Genomic DNA, 27200 nt, shown 5'->3' with positions numbered 1-27200 from the left:
GGATTTCTTGGGTAAAAGATGATGATAAGGTCCTGGTAAGTGAACAATGTTTAGTAAAATTCAAAATTGGGAGTTACCATGATGAAGTTCTTTGTGATATTATTTCGATGGATGTTTTCCATCTATTGTTGGGTAGACCATGGTAGTTTGATAGACATGCAATACATGATGGACATGCAAACACATACTCTCTAACAAAGGATGGAGTTCACCACAAATTGAAGCCCATGAAAAAGGAAGGTGAAAAGGTATGTAGCAATGCTAGGATTTGTCTTGTTGATGGAAGGAAGTTTTCAGATGGCATGAAACATTAGTGTATGTGCTATGCTTTGATTCCTAGGAAAGATAAAGAAGGTAGTAGTGAAATACCATTTGAAGTTTCAGATTTACTAGGGGAATTTGGAGATATTATCTCTGATAACGTTCCAGATGGATTGCCACCAGTAAGGCAAATCAGTCATCAGATAGATCTGATTCCAGGAGCTAGTTTGCCTAACAAGGCTGCTCACAGGATGACTCCTACTGAAACAGAGGAGCTAAATAGACAGGTTCAGGAGCTGTTGAGGAAGGGCTTGATTTGAGAGAGCCTGAGTCCATGTGTAGTACCTACAGTACTCGCACCAAAAAAGGATGGAGAGTGGAGGATGTGTACAGATTCTCGAGCTATAAATAGGATAACCATCAAGTACCGATTTCCTTTGCCAAGGATGGATGATCTTATGGACTGCTTGAGTAGAGCTGAATACTTCACAAAGATAGATCTGAAGAGTGGCTATCATCAGATATGGATTCGAGAAGGAGATGAGTGGAAAACAGCCTTCAAGACCAAGGAGGGTCTTTATGAGTGGTTAGTCATGCCCTTTGGATTGACAAACGCCCCAAGCACCTTCATGCGGCTCATGAATGAGGTACTTAAGAAGTTCTTGGGAAAATTTGTTATTGTCTATTTGGATGATATTTTAATTTTCAGCAAGACTTTGGAAGAACATTTACTACATATTCGTAGTGTCCTTGAAAGGCTAAGAGAAGAGAAACTGTTAATTAATCTAAAGAAGTGTGGCTTTGGAAAAAAGGGAGTTAGTCTATTTGGGATTTGTTATATCACCTGAAGGTCTCAAAATGGATCCAGAGAAGGTAAAAGCCATCTTGGAATGGCCTACTCCAAGGTCTGCTACTGAGGTAAGATCATTTCATGGTCTGGTTAGTTTTTACAGGAAGTTTATTAAGAATTTTAGTGGCATATGTGCACCTCTAACTGATACAATAAGAGGGGATAGAAAAGAGTTCAAATGGACTGCAACAGCTGCGAGAAGTTTTGAATTGCTGAAGAAGAAGGTGACTGAACAGCCTGTGTTGGCACTTCCAGATTTCAAAAAAGTATTCGAGGTGGACTGTGATGCTAGTGGTAGCGCTATTGGGGCTGTATTAAGCCAAGAAGGTAAGCCTACTGCATATTTTGGTGAAAAATTGAATGATACAAAGAAGAAGTATTCTGTTTATGATCAAGAGTTCTATGCGATAGTTCAGGCCTTAAAGAAATGGAGGCATTATTTATTTCCAAAGGAATTTGTTTTGTATACTGATCATCAGGCATTACAGTACCTAAATAGCCAAGGTAAATTGAATCAGAGGCATATGAAGTGGGTAGAATTCTTGCAGAGTTATACATTTGTGTTAAAGCATAGAAGTGGAAAATCTAACAGGGTTGCATATGCATTAAGTAGGAGACAGTTGTTGCTTACAACAATGCAGGTTGAAGTAGTTGGGTTTGATGAACTCAAGAATTTGTACCCCAAGGATCCTAATTTTGCTGAAGCATGGAAAGCTTGTAAAGAACCTGTGGTTGTAGATAGAACCAAGTGGTTAGACTATTTGATTCAGGATGGCATGTTGTTCAAAGGTAGTCAATTGTGCATTCCAAGGAGTTCCATGAGGGAAAATCTGATTAAGGAGAAACACAGTGGAGGGATGGCAGGACATTTTGGTTGGGATAAGACTATTTCCATTCTTAGAGAACATTATTTTTGGCCTCAAATTACACAGGACGTGAAGAAGTTTGTACAGAGTTGCCAGGTTTGTCAAGTTGCCAAGGGGTTTAGTCAAAATACTGGCCTATATCAGCCATTGCCTGTTCCATCAAGGCCATGGGAGGACATAAGTATGGATTTTGTTCTTGGATTGCCAAGGACACAAAGGGGTAATGACTCAGTATTCGTGGTGGTTGATAGGTTCTCCAAAATGGCACATTTCATTCCATGCCACAAAACTCATGATGCTGTCCATATTGCAGACTTGTTTTTCAGAGAGGTGGTAAGACTACATGGTCTTCCATGGAGTATAGTTTCTGACCGAGATACTAAATTTGTGGGGTATTTCTGGAGGACATTGTGGAAGAAGTTGAGAACAGACTTGAAATTCAGTTCCACGCATCACCCACAGACTGATGGCCAAACAGAAGTGGTAAATAGAAGTCTGGGCAATTTGCTGAGATGTTTAGTTGGAGATAAGCCTAAGGGATGGGATTTGATTCTACCACAGGCAGAGTTTGCTTATAATAACTCTGTAAATAGGAGTACTGGAAAATCACCATTTCAAATTGTATATGGAAATAGTCCAAGGACTGCACCAGAATTGAGGAAGATAGAACAAGGGGAGAGAACAAGTGCTGAAGTTGAGGAATTTGCTGAACACATCAAGCGTCTACATGAGGAGGTTCAAGCACACATTATCAAGATGAATCAAGAGTATAAAGCTAGGGCTGATGCAAGGAGAATACATAAGGAATTCCAAGTAGGGGATCTTGTCATGGTGCACTTACGAAAAGAAAGATTTCTAGTTGGTACTTACAACAAGCTGAAAATGAAGAAATTTGGCCCCTGCAAAATTTTGAAGAAACATAACTCAGGAAATGCATATGAGGTGGAGCTGCCAGATGGTATTCACATTTCTCCCATTTTCAACATTGCAAATATGACAGAGTATCATGATGATGGTACTGATGAGGAGCTGGTTTTAGAGCCATGTCCAATTCCTGCTTCTAAGAAGGAGGAGATAGAAGACATTCTAGATCAACGTGTGGGTAGGAGTACCAGAAATAGGCAGTATGAAGAGTATTTCATAAAATGGAAAGGATGGCCGATCGAGGACTCAACTTGGATTTCAGCAGCTGAGGTTTCCCATTTGGGATTTCCTCTACCATCCATAAAGTGACAGGGTCACTTTTCAATCTACCCTGGGTGTCTGATGCAGGAGCATCCAGAGGTATAAGGGCAATCCTGTGTCACCCAAAAAAATGTACTTAGACTTAGTTTCTATTTTATGTCTTTACATTTTTGGATACCCATTTGGCTCAAATAAAGGTTCCAACTCTCATAGTTCAACTATTAGTGCGTTTGAAAATCCCAAAAAAATAGGAGCATGCAATTTGGCCATCATTTTGGTGACCTAGAAGGTGTGACTTGGCCAGGTGAAGGTAATTGAGATTTAGAGCATTCCAGAAAAAGAATCAGGTCAAAAAGCCCCACGGTTTGAAAGTTATTGTAGTTTTTCAAGTTTTGGAGACCTCCTAAGAATGCTTCAAAGTCAGGTTTGGGGCATTAAATGACCTCAAAAAGGGTCAAAAAATGGGGGACGAGCGAAGCCTATCCATAGGGCTATAGAGCGCTTTAAGAGCTTTCCAAAAATGTAAACGGTTTGTCAATCGGAGCTATGGTTCAAAAGTTATGCCTCCCGGAAGTTCGGCTATCGTTTCTGGATTCTTCTAGATTTGCACCGACTTCTAACGCGGCTTCTGGAATCTTCTATTTTGTCGGTGGATGCCTACTAGCACTTTCTAGAATATACTCCTAGTCCTTAACCCTCTGGGGTCTATTTAAGGAGATTTTTGTCATTGTAAAAGGCAGTTCGGATTGGAGCTTGAGAGGAGGTGCTAAAAGGAGAAATATTCTCCAGATTTATTCTATTGTAAGCCCGCAGGGCATGTTTTGAAGTTTATTTTCTCTGCACTGTTTGTACTGGCATATTTTCTCAGTTAATATAATTCCCCTTTCTATTGTGTCTATTCTGTTGTTGGGTTGTGTCCCCATCAAGACAACAAATGATCCTAAAGAAAGGAGATTTATGATAATCATTAAGGCAATACAAGGTAATGGTGGGAAGAACCATATTGATTTGCCAATGTACTAGGGTAAAATGGATAGTGAAGAAGTGCTAGGGTGGATAGAGGCCCTTGAGAACTACTTTGATCTTGAAGACATAGAGGCAGATAAGAAGGTAAAAGTAGCAAAAGAAAGACTAAGAGGAACAACACTCACTTGGTGGACTAGTGTTCAGAATGAGAGAGAGGAAAGGTGGTGCAGGGCACCTAACCTATGTGGCAGGGAGGATGTGATGTCCCCAGAGTGGGCCCCTAATGGAAGGTGACGTAGGTCTGTCCGTGCAGTTTTTTGCTACCACATGTCCGGGGTCCTCGCCAGTGAGGCTATCCTGGGGTTGCCCCCTTAACGCAGGGAGATGCCGTTTACTAATAGTCCGAGCTTTTGGTGCAACGGTTACTAACTTGGTATCAGAGCTAGAGGTCTCGAGGTCAAGACCCGCAGAGCGTGGTGGGCTGTGATGTCCCCAGAGTGGGCCCCTAACGGAAGGTGACATAGGTCTGTCCGTGCGGTTTGTCACTACCACGTGTCTGATACCAAGTTAGTAACTGTTGCACGAAAAGCCCAGACTATTAGTAAACAACACCTCCCCGCGTTAAGGGGGCAACCCTAGGATAGCCTCACTGGCGAGGACCCCGGACACGTGGTAGCGACAAACCGCATGGACAAACCTATGTCACCTTCCGTTAGGGGCCCACTCTAGGGACATCACAGCCCACCACGCTCCGTGGGTCTCGACCTCGAGACCTCCAGCTCTGATACCAAGTTAGTAACCGTTGCACCAAAAGCCTGGACTGTTAGTAAACGGCACCTCCCCGCGTTAAGGGGGCAACCCCAGGATAGCCTCACTGGTGAGGACCCCGGACACGTGGTAGCGACAAACCACATGGACAGACCTACGTTACCTTCCGTTAGGGGCCCACTCTGGGGACATCACAGCCCACCACGCTCCATGGGTCTCGACCTCAAGACCTCCAGCTCTGATACCAAGTTAGTAACCATTGCACCAAAATCCCGGACTGTTAGTAAATGGCACCTCCCCGCGTTAAGGGGGCAACCCTAGGATAGCCTCACTGGCGAGGACCCCAGACACGTGGTAGTGACAAACTGCACGGACAGACCTACGTCACCTTCCGTTAGGGGCCCACTCTGGGGACATCACAGAAGAACACGTATCTATGTTGCCAGAGACCTTGCCACTCCATGAAAATGAGGATTCAAGTAGATTAGGAAGTTGGAATAAAGGTTTGGTCCATATTTTACAAGTTGGTCTATGTTTTTTAATAAAGGCACATGTAAGGCCTACAAGCATTTTGGTGTGGTTATAAACCAAGTGACTCCATGGGACCAAAAGACCTTAGAATAGGGTATTTAGAGTCTAAACAGCATTAGCAAAAAGTGGTTGTTTATTTGTTTTATGGTTGGGAACACCTATATGGTTGTTCCAACAGTCATGTAGACCTTTATATATGTCATATGTGATCTCAGTTGAAAGGGGGAGATCAGAGTGTACGGTGGTTTGGAGAAAAAACAATAAAAACATCAATTTTCTAGAAATTTACTGGTAATTTCTTGGCTGTTACGCTGGTACAGATCCATACAAAAAATTTATGATTGCTAAGTGTATGAAATAGTTGCAAGGGTGAGTTAGGAAACTTTTTGTTTTGGTTTGACTCAAAAAGGAGTTGGGGTTTAAAAGTTATCTGCATTTTAGTAGAAGGTGGTCTGAAAAGACTTGTTTCCTAGACCCTTCCACAAATGCATCCCTAACTTGCATTCCCACTAGTGACACCCTCTAAAACTGAGGTATATGCAAGTTAGGAGACTAGGCAACATAATTCCAGAGGTTGGAGGCCTAGAGAGAAGGGCAACTACTTTTCCAAGTCGGCCCTAGGTCAAGCAAGCCCATGTGCTTGACCAGTTTTTGCAAGGTAATTGGTGACAGTCATGGTTGCAGGCACTTCTGATTAGTTTGAGTGCTGGAGTTGGATTCATTGACTATATTGGAGATTTCCTTAAGTGTTTTGGGTCTTGGGAACCCACCTTGCCCATTCTTCCTTGAAGCCCTAGCCTAACTTGATCAACTAGGCCTAGGTACCAAGAAGTAGTTTGGAGGGTGCTGGAGCAAGATCAGCCCAAAAGCTTTTGTATTCTTAGTAGGTGACAAGAAGGGTGTTTGGACCTATGGAGAAGTCCCTATGTTGTTAAGGGATACTGGGAGAAAAGTGCAAAGAAGCTAATTGGAAGGCTACAAGGTTTGTAGGCCTAGAAGTGCAAAGGTGTGTTGAGAGTTTGGTGGAACCAAACAAATTGATGATTTTGGGTTGGAACAGTATGTCCATGATTGTCTCCATTTCTGGTGATAGTTGGTGAGGCTTTTGAAGTGGGATTGCCTTGTTTGGCTTGGAGGTTGAATATACCTGGAGTGGGTAAGAGGACTTGTCAGAAGTCCTAGAATCCTAAGTTGGATTGTGACAGCCATTTATTGGCTTGTGGAAGGTAGTTTCTGCAAACTTAGCATCAAAAGGGGATTGAATAAGATTTCAAATTGGGAGAGAATGAAGACCATGGTGAGAAATCAATTCTTTCCATCTGATTTAGCAATCCAAATAAAGATAAGAAGGAACAATTTGAAATAGAGGGATATGGATGTCATGTCCTATACTGAGCAATTCCATACCCTGAGTATTAGGGGAGGACTGGAAGATGAAGATGAGAAGGTGGCTAGATACATTAATGGCCTCAAGTACAATATTCAAGATGAAATAGGATTGAATGTACCAAGGACACTTGGAGAATGTTTTCAGTTGGCAATCCGAGCAGAGGAGAAGTTGAAAAGAAAGAATGAGAGGCAAGCAAATTAGAGAGGAGGTGGAACAATGAGAGGAAGAGGTGTAAGAAGTCAGTTTGACACTTCAAACAATCAAGAAAAAGATAAAGGAAAAGAGATTACATCTGAGACAAGAGGAAGTTTCAGGGGAGGAAGATTTGGAAGTGGAAGAGGTAATATTGTTTTTATAGGTAAATGCTTCACATGTAGAGGAGTAGGCAATCAATCCTACAAGTTCCTTTAGAAAGGTGTGGATTTTAGGAAGGAGGAGAGGAGAGTCACCTTGACCCAAGGAGAAGAAGAAAAGAACTACGATAATGCAGACCCTAAACTTGAAGGAGAATCTTTGATGGTGAGAAGAGGACCACAAATGCAGCAAAAAAAGGAGACCAGACTATCCATTTTCAAGAGGATAAGAGACAGGGTCAGCATGACCTCAAACAACAAGTTATTCAACCTTTGTCAAGGATAAAACATGACTATTCACAATCAGCAGGCAGTGAGATTACCATGACTGGTAACAAGGATCTAATGCTTTTTGTTTCTAATGATTTATATGCAGGTGTGCAGGGTAATACATTGCAGGTGCAAAGTTGCAAACATCCCTCTAGAAGGATGGGAGGAAAGAAGATAGTACCCCTTAACTCTTGGGACAAGAGTTGCTTTGAAGGTGGGGTGTTTGGTGTAGGGACACCTATTAAATCATCTAAGAGAGCCTTGGTACCAGATGAAGATAGAGGATCAAAGACATCATTGATTGTTAATTGGGATATATTAAAACCAATAATGGAATTATGTAATAAACAATGTACTTTGAAAGACAAAATTCATAAAAGTCCTAGTAAGGACCTAAGGGCAACATGATGTAAAATGGCCAAAAGAGCCATCTGGGGTAGTCTTAGGATAGTTTCATACTTAGTTGCATTTAATAAATCCATATGACCAATTTTGAGTCAATGGAATAGTTTAGAAAGTTAGGGAATGCATAAAAACTATAGTTTGAAATTTGAATTTCAAATTCAAATGGTCATATTAGTTTTGGAGGGAAAGTAGTAATTTGGTATTTTTTTGATTAAATAAACCTTTGTAACCAACTTGGTCGGTTGGACAGGTGCATATAAGCCTATTTAAGTTGTAATGAACATATGCAAGACATGAATCATTATTGGTACGGAAAAAATCATAGAAATTGTATGGAACAACAATCATACTTTCCTCTGCATCAACAAGAAAAATAAAAAATAAATGATACTTATACATACAATGGGGCTCTTTATGCGAATGGAAATCCCTGATGATCTAGGACGCTGAATCTGTACAGGCTCATTGCTAGTAGCCACACCCTATATACAATAAATAATGTAATTAAATGAGATTACCACAAACATTTTACAAGAATGCATCGATATTTAATCAATTAGAAAACATCTAATTACCTTTCCTTTGTCAGTGCATGCTGGCTCACCCCCCACACTTTGTCCCCCCTGGGGCAGGTGGTATTTGCAAGATAAAAGAAAGATTAGCAACCATATATGCTACAATATCAAATAGAAAAAAAAATGCGAACACAACATAATGTACTGTAGATGTCTCAAGGCCAAATGAAATGGCCAAGAGTGTAGCATCGTCTAACTATCTGAGCTCCTCCTCGGTCATCAACTAAACATGAATGAAGATCACATACATGTAAAAGTTAGTATGGCTTAAAAATTAAAATTACTCTATTATAAAAATTAACTTTAAATTGCATATGTCATAACAAAAAAAGTATACATGTGCTGACACTAAAGGAGTCCATGCCTCTACATTCCCCTCCTCTCTCGCATCAGGGTCTGTAGCCTCTGCACGTGCCTCTGGTGTATCCTCATCTAATACAAAATGATACTCAAAAAGATCACCTATGGGACCCAAGCAAATATTCTTGCATGTAATGCAAGTGTGAGGCACACAAACATGTGATGAGCTAGCCGATGATGAACTGGCACCAACATCATCAACACGAGGAGGCAGGACTAACCTAGCCTGAGATATCATTAGGCTACTTAGCCTATGAATGGCTCTGATGGTCTTAGAGCTAGCCTCTGCCATAATATCTAGATGCTGCACTCGAGGAAGGGGGGAAGATATCAGGGGGGGGGACAAAAGTGCCAAGTTTCTTCCACTGGGAAGAGGGTCTATCCTAAGGAGCTCCTAGTCCTAAGCCCATGTTGGGCTTCATGCTCCAATAGTTCACTTTAAGTTTCAACACAAATTTTGCATATAATTTTCTAAAGAAATAAAATGGTATGTCTAAATTTCCATGTGGAGGGATATCGAAGACCATCCACCAACGATCCCAAAAATTTGCATGTATGGTGTCATTTGTGCACCATTTAATCGATAGTTTGATTATTTTTGGGTCAACTGGTATACCCATTTTTGGGTTAGCAAAAAGGCTAGCCAAATCATATTTGCTTATGTTGAGGGCCATGACCTCATCATAATCCAAACCATCATCAAACATATGGTGCATTTCATCACACCAATGAAGAGCAGCATTTTGTTGGTTCGTAAGGGTTTCAATGTTATCCACTATGGTGTTTAATGTGGATAACATAGGAGCCAATGCAGGTACATTATTATATGTTCTATGCAAACCTCTCAACTCGATGAGATTTTCATTTATCAAATCTTCAATTTGAGGAGGGTTTTGACGAGGTAGAGGATCATTTGGTGGATGGTTTTGTGGGGATACTGGATCATTTGGTGGTGGATTATGAGGAATATTATTCCTTGCCTCAGTGTCATCATTTTGATCAACCATTCCTATTGAATTGCAAAACATAATATATATTAAAAAAAAATCTAAATTTTAACCATTTTTGTCAAAAAAACCCTACATTCAACTAAAACAAATAAAATTATCCTAAAATCTATTAAATTTAGGTTAAAAATGAGTTGGGGAAAAAAAAAAATCCAAATATCTGATATCCGATCTCATATCCAATATCCGATCCACAGTGGTAATACTGGCCCCAAATTCACGTAAAATGAGGGCCCGTAGGTTTGTGATTTTATTTATCCAATGCAATAGGTATCAGATATCCGATATTGTATCAGATATCCTATATGTCCCAAAAACATATAACATATAGTATATATTACATTATGTTACATTATATATATATATTTATTATATTTATATATATTATATTAATTTACTATATATTATAATATAAAATATTATATTATATAATAATATTATTATAATATTATATTATTATAATTTATAATATATTATACTTTTTTATTATATATTATGTTATAAGATATTACTTTTTATTATTATATTATATCTTATATATATATATAATATTACATTACTATATATTATAATATATTAAATATTATATTATATTATTATAATATAATACATTATAATATTATTATTATATTATAGTATAATAATAATTATAATAATATTATTATTATAATATAATTGTATGATATATTATTTAATATTATTATTATTATTTAATATGATATTATTATTATTTAATATAATAATATTATTATATCTTATTATTATTTAATAATAATATTATATTAAATAATAATAATAATAATAGTGGCATAATAATAGTTTCCATGTCGGATATCCGATGTCAAATTGAATATCCGATATTATATCAGATATCCGATAAGGCTCGGCCTTACCTTCCAGGTTTGGTTCTTGGATAGGTGAAAAAAAGTCAGAGCGGATTTTGAAGCGCTTTTAGGCGTCTTCAAACTCTTTTTTTTTCACATCGCCACTTTTTGGCACACCATGATCCTACACATACCCGATAATAGGATTAAATGTAATAAACAAGTTTTCAAATAAATTCACTTAACTTCCTCACACACATGTATAATTGTAAAATTTAAACACAACTTGAATGCAAATTTTCTTAACATTTTAAACTTAAAATTGCATAGCTAAATATATATATATCAACATGTTATCTGATTAATCTAATTTAAACGAATGTGATTACCAATCATAAAAAAAATATACAATAAGGTAACACCATCACATCTAATTTTTAAATTAAATATGCAAATAAGACTCAATGCAAGCATATTTACTCAATCTGGTTTTTCTATTAAACTACCTAGTTCAAAGGCTCTGCCAAGAAAGAACCAGTAAGAAAACTCGACTTCGTTGCCACTTCAACGGAAGTTTAAAATACATTTCTACACGAGATTCTAATCTCGAATGTACTTGAATTTCAACAATCAATATACATTTCTATCATGGACCTTAACAAGGGTTCCATATCAATTTCTGCAACAAATTTCTAAGAACCATGGAGAGAACAAAATCTGATCAGGTATCAACAAGCATGACTAAGAGACAAATCAAACATGCATATTCATACAAGGTTTTCACAATAGGATTCACAATGAATCAAAACTAGGGAAAGGTGGATTTTTCCAATAGGAGACGTCAGACACAACACCAAACCAGGTGCCCAAATGGGGCTATAAATTAAGAACTTTCATTCTTCCATTCTTACATGCCAAAACTCATACGTAGTTTGTGCTGAAAAGTAGGGGCCCATAACTCCCTACCCTCTCTCCCTCTTCTTGTCCTAAGAAGAGATTCTACACTATTGGAGTCCAACTAAAAGGACCTTTCCCAAAATTGGCCACTTCTGCCCTCTCCAAGGGTGAGTAATGCCAAAACACCCATACAAGAAAGCTTCAAAATTTCAAACATAAACATGATAGGAAAACATTCAAAATAACATGGTTTTCAAATCTTCCCAACATACCCACAAACATACAAGCATTCAAACAACAACTAGGTATCATAAGCATGAAACAAGAATGAAATCTGAACAAGGGAGATGAGAATTCCTACCTACACAAAGAGGTGATGGAAAATGAACAAGTTTGAGTAGAGATTTTCCCTTCCTTGCTTCAATCTTCCAAGACTCCTCTTTAAATGTAGAGATTGGGTAACAACCTCAACTAGTCCAAGAAGGTCCTCTAAATAAGCCTCAAACTCAACCACCAACCAAAAACAATAACTTCTCCCACCCACCTACAAATCTAGAAGCTCCTAACTCAACCCACACTATGGTTAAACACTAAGTGGAGGTGAGGTAAGGCAACTCATGGTAACCACTTGAAATTTTCGCACAAAGGTAAAATGAGACTTTTTGAGTGATCTCAAAAGTCAACAAAAGGGGCTTAGGGGTTGGAAAAGACCCCCAACCCATATCCATACCCTTTGGGCATAATTATTTCATGTTTTAAAGCCTTAGGAATTGGTTTGGAACCAAACAAAAGCTAGGAAATAATTAGGACCAACTAACAACTCTAAAATGTAGATTAAGCACTAATCCAGATTAAGGGTGACTAAACTCGATTAAGAACCCAATTAGCAAAAAGACACTAACTAAATCTGACTTAGGTCCAAAGGTTACATAGCTAACCCTAACAAGCATGCTGAAGAACATAAGCAAATTCATGAGTGTCAAGTGACACTATAAGAACACAGTTACAAACATTAACATTTACCGATCACAGAAAGATACATACATACATCTCACAATTAATTTAATTACAAACAACAAAGTTTTTAAAATTAGCACATAGAAATTAGTTCTATTCCTCCGTTGGGTTTCTCAGCTAAAATATATGCACACTCATTACACACATCAGTAGTCTCATAAAATCACATGTACATATATATATATACATATCAGAAATACACATAAATTGAAACATACATCAATCAAGGTTTCTTTCATCCTACTTATATCCTTAATCATAAAGATTCCAAAATCAATGTGTTAATCCTACATTTTACTTAATTCATCAACATACATATACATAAAACCTTAATTGACGAATATCAAATATCTAAAAAATAACATCACACACCATGAAATAATCAAATATGTTCAAGCATCAGATAATGTCTCGACATCTCGAGTCATGAGTATAAAAATAATAGCAATGTATCACTATGCTATGATGGATCAGGGTGAACTCAGAACATAATGCTTCAATTACTTAACTATTTAATTCATTTCTACTCACATTTAATCATCAGTAATTACATAATCAATATGACATATAAATTATTCATTAATTTAGATTAAATACAAGAATAATCATTGAGGTAACAAAATCAAACACATCATCATTAAGTGAAACACCTTGTATTATTGTTAGTGCAAATTTAATGTTTAAACAGTCCAGACAACATAGTCATTCTCTAATCTTTAAGTATTAAAGCATGGATGTATCTGTTATTCTCAATTTTCATTAAGACATCTAAAAAATTACAACATTACTCCATATCCATTCAAATCTCCTACAATAGATTTGACAGAGAAATTCATATTTAATAAGTACATGCGAGGAGGGACCTTACATATAGTATCTAACTGAAGAATAATGCAAAGATCAAAATGGTACAGATGGCTAGTTGAGTATTCTAACTATCCAAGGTTATGAGAGCCACTTATGAGTATTCAACATATGTAGCTAACATCAGAAGAAGAAATGATAAGAATGGAAGAAGTTATGTAAGTTTTGGTAAGACAAAATTGATAGAGAGTAACACCCCACTAATAGGGTTAGTTAGGGATAAGTTATACCTATAAAAATAAATGTTAGAATCACAATAATAACAAAACTAACTATATTATTCTACTCTCTAAGTCAACCCCAATCTTAATGACATCTCTAGATTGGACTTCATAGCTCATAGGTACTTTGTCGTCATCATGAGAGCATACCCTTTAAGATTATTCTTGGATGGGCATCTTCTATCCAAGGAAAATGACATATGCATATGTTTGACAACATCATAATATTCTGGCAACATGAAGAATTCTTGGCCATGGTGATTAGTTCAAGGTGTTAATACCTTGCTACCCCCATGCTTCTATTCTTATAATTCTCCTAATAGATTAATGTATTATTACTTGATTATCAGCCATGGAAAACAATGGGGATCTTAATATCTCCATGCTCTACACTTTGATATTGAATCTTGGCCATGGTGAACAATATAGATATTAATATCTCACATGCTCCATGCTTTGAGTTCACATTGATATCCATAGTGTTAACCCTATGAGCTAATACAATATTATCAACAAGTATTGTTCATAAATAAAGTCATAGACATAATTAAACAAATATAATTCATAAACATACCGTTCTTACCTTCTTCTTTTCCAAGAGTGACACCCTTTCATAATATAAATCCTTTGAAAAATCACAACACTTCATAGTTATAATCCTTTTGAAAAGTCACAACCCTTCATAACTAAAATCCTTCGAAAAAGTCCCAATACTTTATAAAAAAATATTTTTTAAGAGTCACAACTATTCATAATTATGACCCTTTTAAAGATTCACATCCTTTCAATATCATTGATACCTTTTTAGAAAGTCACTTCCATTTTTCCTTTTGAACTCCTCTCCTCTTCTCTTCCTTTTCTCCCCCCTCTAAAATAAAATTTCCTCCCTTTTATATCTTAATTTTAAGGAGTCATGTCTATTTGTTAAACATCTCTTCAATTTTCTATTAGAATTCTTTAGAATAACTAGGGGGGGGGGGTGAATCAATTATTCAAGGTCCAAATGCCCTAATAATACTTTTTCTACACTTTTAATAAATCCATACACTTTTCATCCATCCAAACTTAAATCAACCATATTAGTAAGTTACAGTAAATCAACATGCAAAGATGAAACATTCAAGATCAATACATGACACAATGATTTATGTGGAAACCCAATTTGGGAAAAACCACCAGTAACATGCTACTTGATTCTCACTCTTCTAAAGTGATGCCCTGTTAAAGGCTTACAACACACTATTAAATGTGACCTTGTTAGAGGATTTCACCAAACTGTTAAGAATGGGCCTGGTTAAAGGACTTTAGAACATTTACTTGGAATGTCACCCTGTTAAAAGATTTATCTCATGGCTATCAAACCAACCTAAGTCCATAGGATTTAAACTAACTGTTACAATTTCTAAAAAGTAACAATAATGGCCTTTTGATCTGATATAACTTACAACATATTTTGTAGATTTCAGATCACACTTTCAGTTCAATCCTTATGCTTGGCTTCAATCACTTCAGCTCTGATTGCTTGTCTTCTTATCAAACTTTGTCTCCTTGAGTCTTCTTACTCATCATGCCAATGCATTCATATCTGAGGTCTTCTTATTGAAACAAAGTAACTATGCTCTCTTTTCTCCTTAGCACCTCCTACAACATTTTATGCTTTCATGCTTGATCGCCTCTCTCTCTCTCTCTCTCTCTCTCTCTCTCTCTCTCTCTCTCTCTCTCTCTCTCTTTTCTTCATGGACTTATGACTCCTTAAATAGAAATTTGATTTTGCCTTTGCCTCTCAATTCTTCTTCTCTAATTTTAGGGTTTCAAAATGGATTAGGTAGGATACAATGTATCTACCTCATATCTTGTTCTCATCTAGAAACTTTGTCAGTTGTATCCTTAAAAATGTTTTACATGGTGTTCTATGCCACCAGATCATCATTATTAACTTCCATTTAATTTACAAACTTCTAAATAACAACCTTGTTGGCTTAGATCTGGCGAATCTTCAATTTTCAAAATAATGTAGCAACTTGACATTATTATTTTTACTGGTGCTCGGCATCTCTGTGTTACTTGGCACTATTGGTTTTACTGGTGCTCGGCATCTCTATGTTACTCAACACTATTGGTTTTACTAGTGCTCAGCATCTCTGTGTTACTCGACGCCTATATCTTCTTGGCACTTGAAGTTTACATGGCACTTGATATCACTCAGCACTTGAAGTTTACTCGGTAGTTGATAACACTTGGCACTTGAAGTTTACTCAGCACTTGATATCACTCGGCACTTGAAGTTTACTTGACACTTGATATTGATCTTGCTCGACTTCAACTAGGAATCTGCTTGGCTTCAACTAGCTTGCTTAGCTCCCTCTCTCTAATGAACTTTAGTTAGGCTTTACAAATGTCTTAGCTAAAAACTTTACATCTTAGATATGTTTCAGTGTGCCCGTTCTCTGTGTCTTATAGTATGTCATCAATACACTTTTTCATCAATGGCTTAGCTAATCCTTGTACTTCATTACAACATCATAACTTCAACCTTTCTCTTGGTGTACTAGTTATATCTTATTGATTGCCTCCTCCTTGTCAATCAACTAATTGATAGTATTTGGATCATTAAAGCAATTGTCATTCCTGCAAATAGCGAGTTTGACATCAATGACAAAATAATGATTGAGAACATTCTTTATAATTTCCATATATCATTCCCACAATCTCCCTCTTTGGCATTGATGGCAAACCAAACTGATCAATTGATCAACTTAGTTACCACCAAGATTGTATACGTTATCTGCTACTTTTTTTTGCTAGCTTCATCTTTACTAGCTGATCTCATATATCTCCCTCTTTCATATATATTTCCCTCTTGCTTTGTATTGATCAGGTTTCAAATTTCTCCCTCTTTGACATAAATGCCAAAGATGTAGCATCTTTATTATGAAAAAATGAGCTTTGGCTTCTTGTTGTTTTCTCCCTCTATCACCATGCTTGTGATTGATTTGGTGTTTTTGCTCCTGTTGTTATCCTCTGCATCATTCTTCTGATATTTCGATGATTCATTGCTAGTGATGCAGGGTAGCTTCCTTGCTGCTTTAAATTGCTTGAGTTAGGGGTATTACCCCCAACTTGCCTCTAAGATATTCATAAGCATCTTTTGGCAATGGTTTGGTGAATATATCTGCAGTTTGTTCCTTTGTGTGAATGTATTCCAACTTCACTTGTTTGTCTTCTACCAGTTCTCTAACATAATGATACTTGATTGCGATGTTCTTAGTTTTTGCATGCATTACTGGATTTTTGGATATGTTTATAACACTTGTGTTATCACGATACAATATCATAGGTTTTGTTACCTCTTCTTTCATTCCTTCCAATAGATGTGTGAGCCACACAATGTTTGTGCAATTGACTGCTGCTGCCACATATTCTGACTCTGCAGTGGACTGAGATGTGCATGTTTGTTTCTTGCTAGTCTAGGTAACTAGCCTTTTGCCTAGAAATAATGCACCTCCACTTGTGCTTTTTCTATCATCAATGTTGCCTCCCCAATCTGCATCTATATATGCATTGAGCTCAAATTTTCCATTATTTTTGTAGTATAGACCAAATTTATCAGTTCCTTTAAGATATCTCATAATTCTTTTTACTGCTATGAGATGATTTTCTTTAGGATTAGTAGAGAATCTAGCCAATATTCCAACTACTAATGCTATGTCTGGTCTACTATGTACACCATATTGTAGTTTTCCAATCATGGATCTATACATTGTTTGATTGACTTCAGTTGATTCACCATTTTTGGATAGCTTATTTCCTATTGCCATTGGTGTGCTGACCGGTTTGGACTCCTCTAATCCAAATGTTTTAAGAATTTATTTGATTTACTTTGATTGTGTCACAAATATACCATGTTTGAGTTGATGTACTTGCAATCCAAAAAAAAATTTGATTTCTCCAAACATAGAAATCTCAAATTCATGTTTCATTTTGTTAGCAAAGCCTTTGCAAAGCACTTCCTTTCCACCAAACACTATGCCATCTACAAAGATTTCAGATACAATAATGTCTTTACCTTCTTCTGCTTTGATGTACATGTTGTTGTTATCATCAGTTCTTTCAAATCTTATTTGTATTAGATACTTATGAAGTCTCTCATACCATGCTCTAGGTGCTTGTTTCAAACCATAGAGTGCTTTATATAGCTTACAAACCATATCCCTATTGTTTTTATCAACAAATCCTTCTTGTTGTTCAATGTAGACTTCTTCTTCTAATATGCCATTTAAAAAAGGAGATTTTACATCCATCCGATAGACTTTAAAATCTTTATATGCAACATATGCAAGTAAAGTTCTTACTCTTTCCATTCTAGCAACAGGGGCAAATGTTTCCCCATAGTCTATTCCTTCTTCTTGAGCATAACCCTTTAATACTAGTCTAGGTTTGTTTTTGGTAATCTCGCCATTCTCATCTAGCTTGTTTTTGAATACCCACTTGGTGCCAATCACATTCTTTTCAACTGGTCTGGGAACCAAACTCCAAGTTTTGTTCTTCTTTATTTGATCAATCTCTTCTTCCATAGCTTTGTACCAGTCATCATCTTGTAATGCATCATATACTGCCTTAGGTTTAGATTTTTTGATTAGACATGATTCATTTCTTAGTCTGTTCCTTGTCATTGGTCTTGCATCTTTTTCACCAATTATCTATTCAGTAGGGTGATGTTTTTTTACATATTTGGATAATCTTGGTTCTGTCCTTGTTTCCATGTTTGATATTTCTGATTCAGGGTCACTATGTACTAAGTTTTCAGGTTGTTCTTCATCTCTTTCATATGTACTAACTTCAGAATCAGATTGTGCATTTTCTTCATTCTACAACTTGGCTTTTGAATGCAACTTGGCATTCACTGGTTGTGAGTCGACTGAAACTAAAACTTGTTGTTGAGTTTCAATTTGATTGACATCATCGTCATCAGTCATTCCTTCATAAGAATACACAAAGGTTCTGTATTTATCCATTCTTTTTGGTTCTTTAGCTTGGACTTATGTATGTTCATCAAAGTTTACATTTGCACTTTCCACAATTTTATTAATGTTAGTATTCAAACACTTGTATGCCTTACTTCTAGTGGAATAACCAAAGAATATGCTTTCATCACTTTTTGCATCAAATTTTCCATTTCTAGCATCTTTAAAGATAAAAAATTTGCAACCAAATACTTTGAAATGCTTTACATTGGGTGAGTGACCATACCATAATTCAAAAGGTGTTGTATTTGTACCTTTCTTAACTTGTACTCAGTTCAATGTATGAACAGCTACACTTACAGCCTCTCTCTAGTATTTTAGAGCAACGGTCTTTTCTATCATTAATGTTCTAGCATAGTCAATCATAGATCCATTTCTTCTTTCAGTAATTCCATTCTATGGGGGAGTTCTAGGAGTTGACATTTTCATTTTGATTCCTTTATCATTACAAAATATCTTGAATTCATTTGATGTGAATTCACCACCTCTGTCTGATCTTAGGCATTTCAAGCTTTTTCCTGTTTTCTTTTCAACTCTAGCCACATACCACTTCAACATTTGAAAAGCATCAAATTTTTTTTTTAAGAGCATAATAGTCATCATCCTGGAATAGTCATCAACAAACAACATTATGTATTTATCTCCTCTATAGCTTTGTACTTCCATTGGACTACATAAGTTAGTATGAACTAGTTCAAGTACTTCTTTGGATGTATAGTTTTTGCTTTTGAAACTTGACTTTATCATCTTTCCTAACTGACATTGTTTGCACATGATATTATTAGGCTTCTTCAATTTTGGTAAACCTTTGACTTTCTTCATTTTACTGATCTTGACCACATTGTCAAAGTTGGCATGACATAATCTTCTATGCCACAACCATTCATCATCAAATTTTGCAATAAAAAAAGAAACATCATCCATATCAAGGTAAAATAGATTACTCCTTGTTTGATCTCCTTTTCCTATCAGTTTACCATCAGTATCATAGTTTTTTGCAATTTTGTTTACAAATTCTACTTTGCATCCTATATTGCCTAACTGTGAGACACTCAAAAAATTGTAGTTTAATCCTTCAACATAGTATGCATTATCACATGAAATTTGTTCTATGAGCTTAATGGAACCTTTTCCTTTGATTTGACATGGAGCATCATTACCAAATCTAACACTATTTCCATCATACTGAGTAAAGTTAACAAACTTACTTTTGTCTCCTGTCATGTGATGTGAGCATCCACTGTCTATGATCCACCTATCATTCTTGTTCATACATGTTACCAGTGTTGTAGGCTCTTCTTCATCAGATCGATCCTTCATGGCTACATAAACAACTTCATCATCATTGTCATCAGAATTTTCTTCAACAATATAACACTTCTTACCTTTTTCTTTGTAATATCTCTTGCCATCATCTCTTTTGAATTTTTTTTTGTTGCCTTCATTGTAATCCTTTTTCTGTGTACACCTGGCAGCAAAATGACCTACTTCATTGCAATTGAAACAAATGATAGGCATCTTACCTTTGAATTTTCCTTTACCTCTGTGAAATCTTCTAGCAAGAAATGCTTCCAATTGTTCCACATCTTCCTCATCAGTGCTACTATCACTAGATACATACTTCATTTTTCTTCCTTTCTTTGATTTCACCTGTTCAACATCTTTTAGTGATAACTTGGCCTTAAAGGAAAATTCAGCATTCTCTAGTCTATAGTTGTCAAAATTAGACAACTCAAATGCAATGAGTCTACCTATTATACTTTCAAAACTTAGATTATTTCTTGGTATACATCTTAGTTCTTGTATTGTTGATACTCTAATAGCATAGATAGGGAGAAAGGTTCTTAAGAACTTACTATTAACAGTATCTTCATCCAATTGACCACTTAAGCATCTTATTGCACTTACCACTTCTTTTATTCTTGCACCATATTGAGCAGCATTCTCATTTTCCTCCATTTTCATATCATCAAACTTTCCTTTGAGACTTTCTCTTTTTGCTCTTTGTACATTCTGATCTCCTCCATAGATGTTTGATAGGGCTTTCCACATTTTGAATGTAGTGTCACATCCTTTGATATCATCAAATTTAGCATAGTTGAGTGCAGAGGCAATCTCCAGCATTGTCTGATTATGTTCCTACTTTTTTTTCATGACTTCTGTAGTAAGAGTACCAGTTGGATCTACATGTTCAGTGACAATTGAATTTTGGGCATAATATCCTATGGATCCAAGATGTAGCTTCATCAAACTTTTCCATGCAACAAAGTTGTCTTTGTTGAGCTTGGGAACTTCTCTCTTAGGCATTTTGATCTTTTCTGCTTATAGATCCTTTAAATTGAATCAACAGTTCAACTCTAATACCAATTGTTAGAATTCTTTAGAATAATTGAGAGGGTTGGGGGGGGGGGGGGGGGGGGGGGGGGGGGGTGAATCAGTTATTCAAGGTCCAAATGCCCTAATAATACTTTCTCTACACTTTTAATAAATCCATACACTTTTCATCCATCCAAACTTAAATCAACCATATTAGTAAGTTATAGTAAATCAACATGCAAAGATGAAACATTCAAGATCAACACGACACAATGATTTACGTGAAAACCCAATTTAAGAAAAACCACCAGTAACATGCTACTTGATTCTCACTCTTCTAAAGTGATGCCCTGTTAAAGGCCTGCCCTATTAAAGGCTTACAACACACTGTTAAATGTGACCTTGTTAGAGGATTTCACCAAACTATTAGGAATGGGCTTGGTTAAAGGACTTTAGAACATTCACTTGGAATGTCATCGTGTTAAAAGATTTATCTCATGGCTATCAAACCAACCTAAGTCCATAGGATTTAAACTAACTGTTACAATTGCTAGAAAGTAATGATAACGACCTTTTGATCTAATATAACTTACAACATACTTTGCAGATTTTAGATCACACTTTCAGTTCAATCCTTATGCTTGGCTTCAATCACTTCAGCTTTGATTGCTTGTCTTCTTATCAAGCTTCGTCTCCTTGAGTCTTCTTACTCATCATGCCAATGCATCCATATCTGAGGTCTTCTTATTAAAACAAAGTAACTATGCTCTCTTTTCTCCTTAGCACCTCCTACAACATTTTATGCTTTCATGCTTGACCGCCTCTCTCTCTCTCTCTCTATCTCTCTCTCTCTCTCTCTCTCTCTCTCTCTCTCTCTCTCTCTCTCTCTCTCTCTCTTTTCATGGACTTATGAATCCTTAAATAGAAATCTAATTTTTCCTTTGCCGCTCAATTCTTCTTCTCTAATTTTAGAGTTTTAAAATGGATTAGGTAGAATACAATGTATCTACCTCATATCTTGTTCTCATCTAGAAACTTCGTCAGTTGTATCCTTAAAAACATTTTACATGTTGTTCTGTGCCACCAGCTCATCATTCTTAACTTCCATTTAATTTACAAACTTCTAAATAACAACCTTGTCAGCTTAGATCTAGCAAATCTTCAATTTTCAAAATAATGCAGCAAATCAACATTATTATTTTTACTGGTGCTTAGAATCTCTGTGTTACTTAGCACTATTAGTTTTATTGGTGCTCAACATCTCTGTGTTACTCGAAACTATTGGTTTTACTAGTGCTCGACATCTTTGTGTTACTCGGTGCCTATATCTACTTGACACTTGAAGTTTACTTGGCACTTGATATCACTCAGCACTTGATATTGATCTTGCTTGGCTTCAACTAGGAATCTGCTCGGCTTCAACTAGCTTACTTGGCTCCCTCCCTCTAATGAACTTTAGTTAGGCTTTACAGATGTCTTAGCTAAAAACCTTACATCTTAGATATGTTTCAGTGTGCCCATTCTCTGTGTCTTATAGTATTTCATCAACACACTTTTCCATCAATGGCTTAGCTAATCCTTGTACTTCATTACAACATCATAACTTCAACCTTTCTCTTGGTGTACTAGTTATATCTTATTGATTGCCTCCTCCTTGTCAATCAACTAATTGATAGTATTTGGATCACTAAAGCAATTGTCATTCTTGCAAATAGCAAGTTTGACATCAATGACAAAATAATGATTGAGAACATTCTTTACAATTTCCATATATCATTCCAACAACTTTCTTCATGATCTTTTCAATCATTTCCAACATTTTCATTAGATGTAGTTGATTTATATTATTCTATGTTATATTATTTATTTACTTACTTATATGTGTTTATTTTATTTATTATTAAATTATATTCAAAAAGTTAACATACTTTCTACAATATTGTCTCTTGTATTTAATTTTATTTCTTTCTTTCTTTATGCATTAAAATTTTATTATATTTTAATTATTTAAAATATCATACTAAATATTATTTTGTTAATAGTATAGATTAAATAATTATTATTTCCTTATTTTATATTTTAGTATTAGGTTTTATATAAATCTATTATTTATTAAGTAACATAATTTTTTCTAATTATTATTATATTTCTATCTTAAAATGAGGATATGACATAGAGGCATGTTCTTGTAAACTTTTTATATCTTCCAGTTGAATTTTTATTTTAGACCTAAGGTTGAGGATATGAAGAAGATATTCTGGTGATGATGTAGCTAAGTTCACTTGTCATAATATTACATGTACATAAAGGTATTTAAGTTGCAAGGCAAAAGGTTAATGTTATTGCTAAGTGTAACATGTTCTTAATGTAGTCCTATAATGATTAATTGAGAAGGTCTAATAGTCAACTTGGAGGATTTTTTTATGGACTTGGTATAAAGGAAGGACACTTTACTTTATCATAAGTGTGGATTTGGATTTTTGGTAAGTAGTAGTAAGAGTGGAATGCAAAGTTGAGTAGAGTTGTGTGGAAGTAAAGGAAACTTCATTGCCAAGGTTTTTTTGAGTGATTCAAGGTTTGATATTTGGATTTGAGGTTCTTGACCTAGTATACAAGGTTTGATAGTGATTGGTTCAGTTGACAGATCAAAGGAAAGAAGAATATAATAGTAAATTGTATGTTTTAGTAGTGAGCTCTTCTTGTAGTTGAAATTGCATGTTTGGGTAGTGGGCTCATCTTACATACATTGTACCACAACTCTTAATAGGGTTGGCACAACTCCTAATAGGGTTGGAATCTCCTAAGAAGGATTCAAAGTCTCCTAATAGGGATTCATATGTACTAAATTTTGTAAGAGAATCCTAACAAGGTCCATCCTCTTATAAGAAATATTCATATTAGTACATCTTGTGGGCATCATTCCCACTAGGATTGTCCCTCTAATCAATGGTTTCCCTAGTTAACCTATCTGTTATAATTGTGTATGTGCATCTTATTATGATTTTTGTTTACTTTGGTTGAATGGTTAAGCTTGTTTAAAGAAGATAATTTTTTTAATTATTAGACAACTAGTTCACCCCCCCCAGTTATCTTGGTGGACTATTGTTTCTAATAGCCATAACAAGGATAATAAAAGTTGGTGCCTACTACATCAAGTTTAATATTTTCTCATATCTCTTTAGGTGGTACTCTTTTTTATCCAAAGAAGCTCATGTAATATCCATTTGATAGGCTCATACTACTAGAGATAGCTTGCCAACTCACTTGTCCATATGAAAAAGTGAGAAAGCAACAAAAGAAAACATGGGTATGGTGGATCACCATTGCAGCATTCAAAGTAAAGAAGAAGTAAGATATTTCTACATTTAACTCAAAATGGGATCAATATCCCCTAGATAATTATCAAGATCTATGCCTATATTTTGATAATAATATGATGGTGTAATGTCTAGTAGGGAATAAATTTGTACATTAGGAAACCCTTTAAGATCATTGGATGAATGTAGTAGATGACTATGATGTTTGTATTAGGGACTGTTATAGAATGAGTCTACATTTGGACTAAAGGTATTGAACATGGAGATACCCCTAAAGGAATTGGACAAAGATGTTACCAAAACAATATTTCCCTTGTAGAATAGGGATAAGATTTATGATAGGCCCATTAGAGATGCATAAATCATGCATGTGGAGAATGATGATATGGATTATCATAGTCAACATGTGGTCAAACATAAAAGAGAATGGATCAAGAAACCATTTTGAATGGATCTAATTCCCCATGCCATGCCTCTTTAGGCTACAACCCAACCAAAGAGAGGATATGAACAAAGGTCACTATACTAACCCTACCAAATTACTAGTGATGCTAGAAATTGTACACAAACATGAGTGGGAGGTTGTGTATTTTAAGATAGGAAAAGGAAAGGGTAAGAAGAGAAAAGTATCCCCTAGGGTAAAAAGCAAGTGGTCAAGGCCCATGCAAAACTAGATACTAAGGAAGAAGAACTGGATGCTCAAGAAAGAGCATAACAAGAGCCATAGTAAGCTCAGTAGGTATAACATAGAGAGAAAGGAGTCCAAGAGAGCTTGAATAGAAATGATTACAGTAGGACTAAAAAGAAGAAGAATAAAGAAGAGGAGAACCCCCTCTCCATAGGTGTGAGAAAATATCCTAGAAGTGGAGGATGAGGAAGAAGGGGTACAAATTAATTTTGACCCTTTGAATAAAATAATTTTCTCACCCACTGCAACCAAAGAAGATAGGAGGATAAACTCTACTCAAACACCTCCATTTGTACCTAGAGAGCCTATCCCTATTTAGATCACTGAAGATGATAAAATTAAATGGATACAAGAAATGGAGGGTGAAGGAGAAGATATTTTTGACCTCTTGTATTTTTTATTTTATGCCCTTAGGAACCAAGATAGAAGGAGAAAAAATAAGGTACACTCCCACAAGTGAGTCATTAGGAGAGGATTGGAATTAGTTACCACCATTACCTCAAGGACCTTTCAAAATTCCTCTTCTACTAGCATAAGAAATAATAATGGAAGTAGATAACATATCAATAGATTGGCCTCCTCTAAAATTCAAGCAAAATTAGAGAGTCAAAATATAGAGGAAGATGAATATGTATTGTTGCATGTTGATGAAGTATCTGAGGAAGGACATATAGAAGAAGAAAGGTGACAAGTTATTTTTGATATAGAGGCTAGGTTCTTATCCCAACATAATACATAAAATCTCTCCAAAGATCTTTCTTTACATGAGAAGTCTCTGGAGAAGAGTGATAGCCAAAAGGAGCTTATTTCAAAACTAACTCCTTCAACACAATATATCACACCAACGGGGGCTACACCATCATGGTTGGAGGTAATGTTTAGGAAAAAGAGGTAGATGAAACTGATCAAGGAGGAGGGAATGGGAGATCTAATAAAATTGATAAAGAAACCTGAGCCAACTAAGGGTGATGCCAAAACACTTGCCTTAATAATGAAGAATTAAGATCAGGACCTTCTAGCATACATCACCATCACACCTCCTCATTATGACACAAAATAATTGATGTCAAAACATTATCAAATGAAAGAGGTCATATTAGGAAAGCTCATGATGGATATGAAAAGGGTTTTGATTACCACAAGCCTGAAGAAAGTGTTTAAATACATGGAAATGGATGAGTTAGAGCTAATAATAATATGGAAGTAGAATGAGCTATCGAGATGATACCTAAATGAAGTGGTGGGACCAATAGACCTAAATAATCATTAGATTTCTCTTAGAGCCTCACTAGAAAGGAAACAAGTAGGACCTCAAATGGATTCATTTTTGCATACTTATCTACAATTTTGTCACAATTTTTAGGAGAGGAAAGTACAAATTATACAAGGCAATTTGAACCTATTTCTCAACATCACTGACAAACTAGTTTTCATTATAAAATAAGATTGTGGGATAATGGATGAAGTCATACCTGGGCCAATGATTTGCAAGCACTTAAATTTATCAAAGGGAAAAGGTACTAGATGCTAATGGAAATATACTTAGCAATTTAGTTGGATAAGTTAGAAAATTACATAGAAAAAATATTTTCAAGGAATAAAGTTATGGAGGGGTTACATGATGATATTTAATAGATTGATAATAAGGCTCAAGAGAAATTATTAGAAGCAAATAAGTACTATAATGTCGCTAGCCTTAAGATTTTTGAATATGAGCCAAAGAATAAGCTTTCCTTGGTGCAAATAGTTTCTCATTAGTTTAGAGATACATTTGAAAATTCTTTGTTAGAAGATGATCTATGATGACATATAAAGATGAATAAGCATTATTGGAACTAGATACTAAGCTTGAGGATTTTGCAAGCACAAGGATAGAAGTGAGAAACTAATGGCAAGTAGTTAGAAATAAATATGATTAATTGGATTTACTGGAGGCTAATGAAGAGGTGAAAGTAATAGAGAAGTACAAAAAATAAAAAATAAAAAAATCTAGACATCATTTTGGTATGAAGGAGAAGAAAACCCAGATGCAGGAAATTTAGTTTTCACATTGAAGTTTTTTTTGGGATTTTTGTGTCCTATCACCAAGGTGCACAGGTGTGATTTCCTCAGAGGTGTGCTGACAATTTTGAAAAATATTTAGTGCATCGATGGATAACTACTAGTTTCTATTTTAGAGAATTCCATACATTAGAGACATATTTTGATGAATTCTCAACTCCTAGAGACACTAAGAGAAGACTAA

Source organism: Cupressus sempervirens, chromosome 4 (genome assembly GCF_028749045.1).
Source record: "Cupressus sempervirens isolate cs-2001-9-10 chromosome 4, ASM2874904v1, whole genome shotgun sequence".
Lineage (NCBI taxonomy): Eukaryota > Viridiplantae > Streptophyta > Pinopsida > Cupressales > Cupressaceae > Cupressus > Cupressus sempervirens.
The sequence above is the reverse complement of the archived record's forward strand: the minus strand, read 5'-3'. Positions refer to the sequence as shown.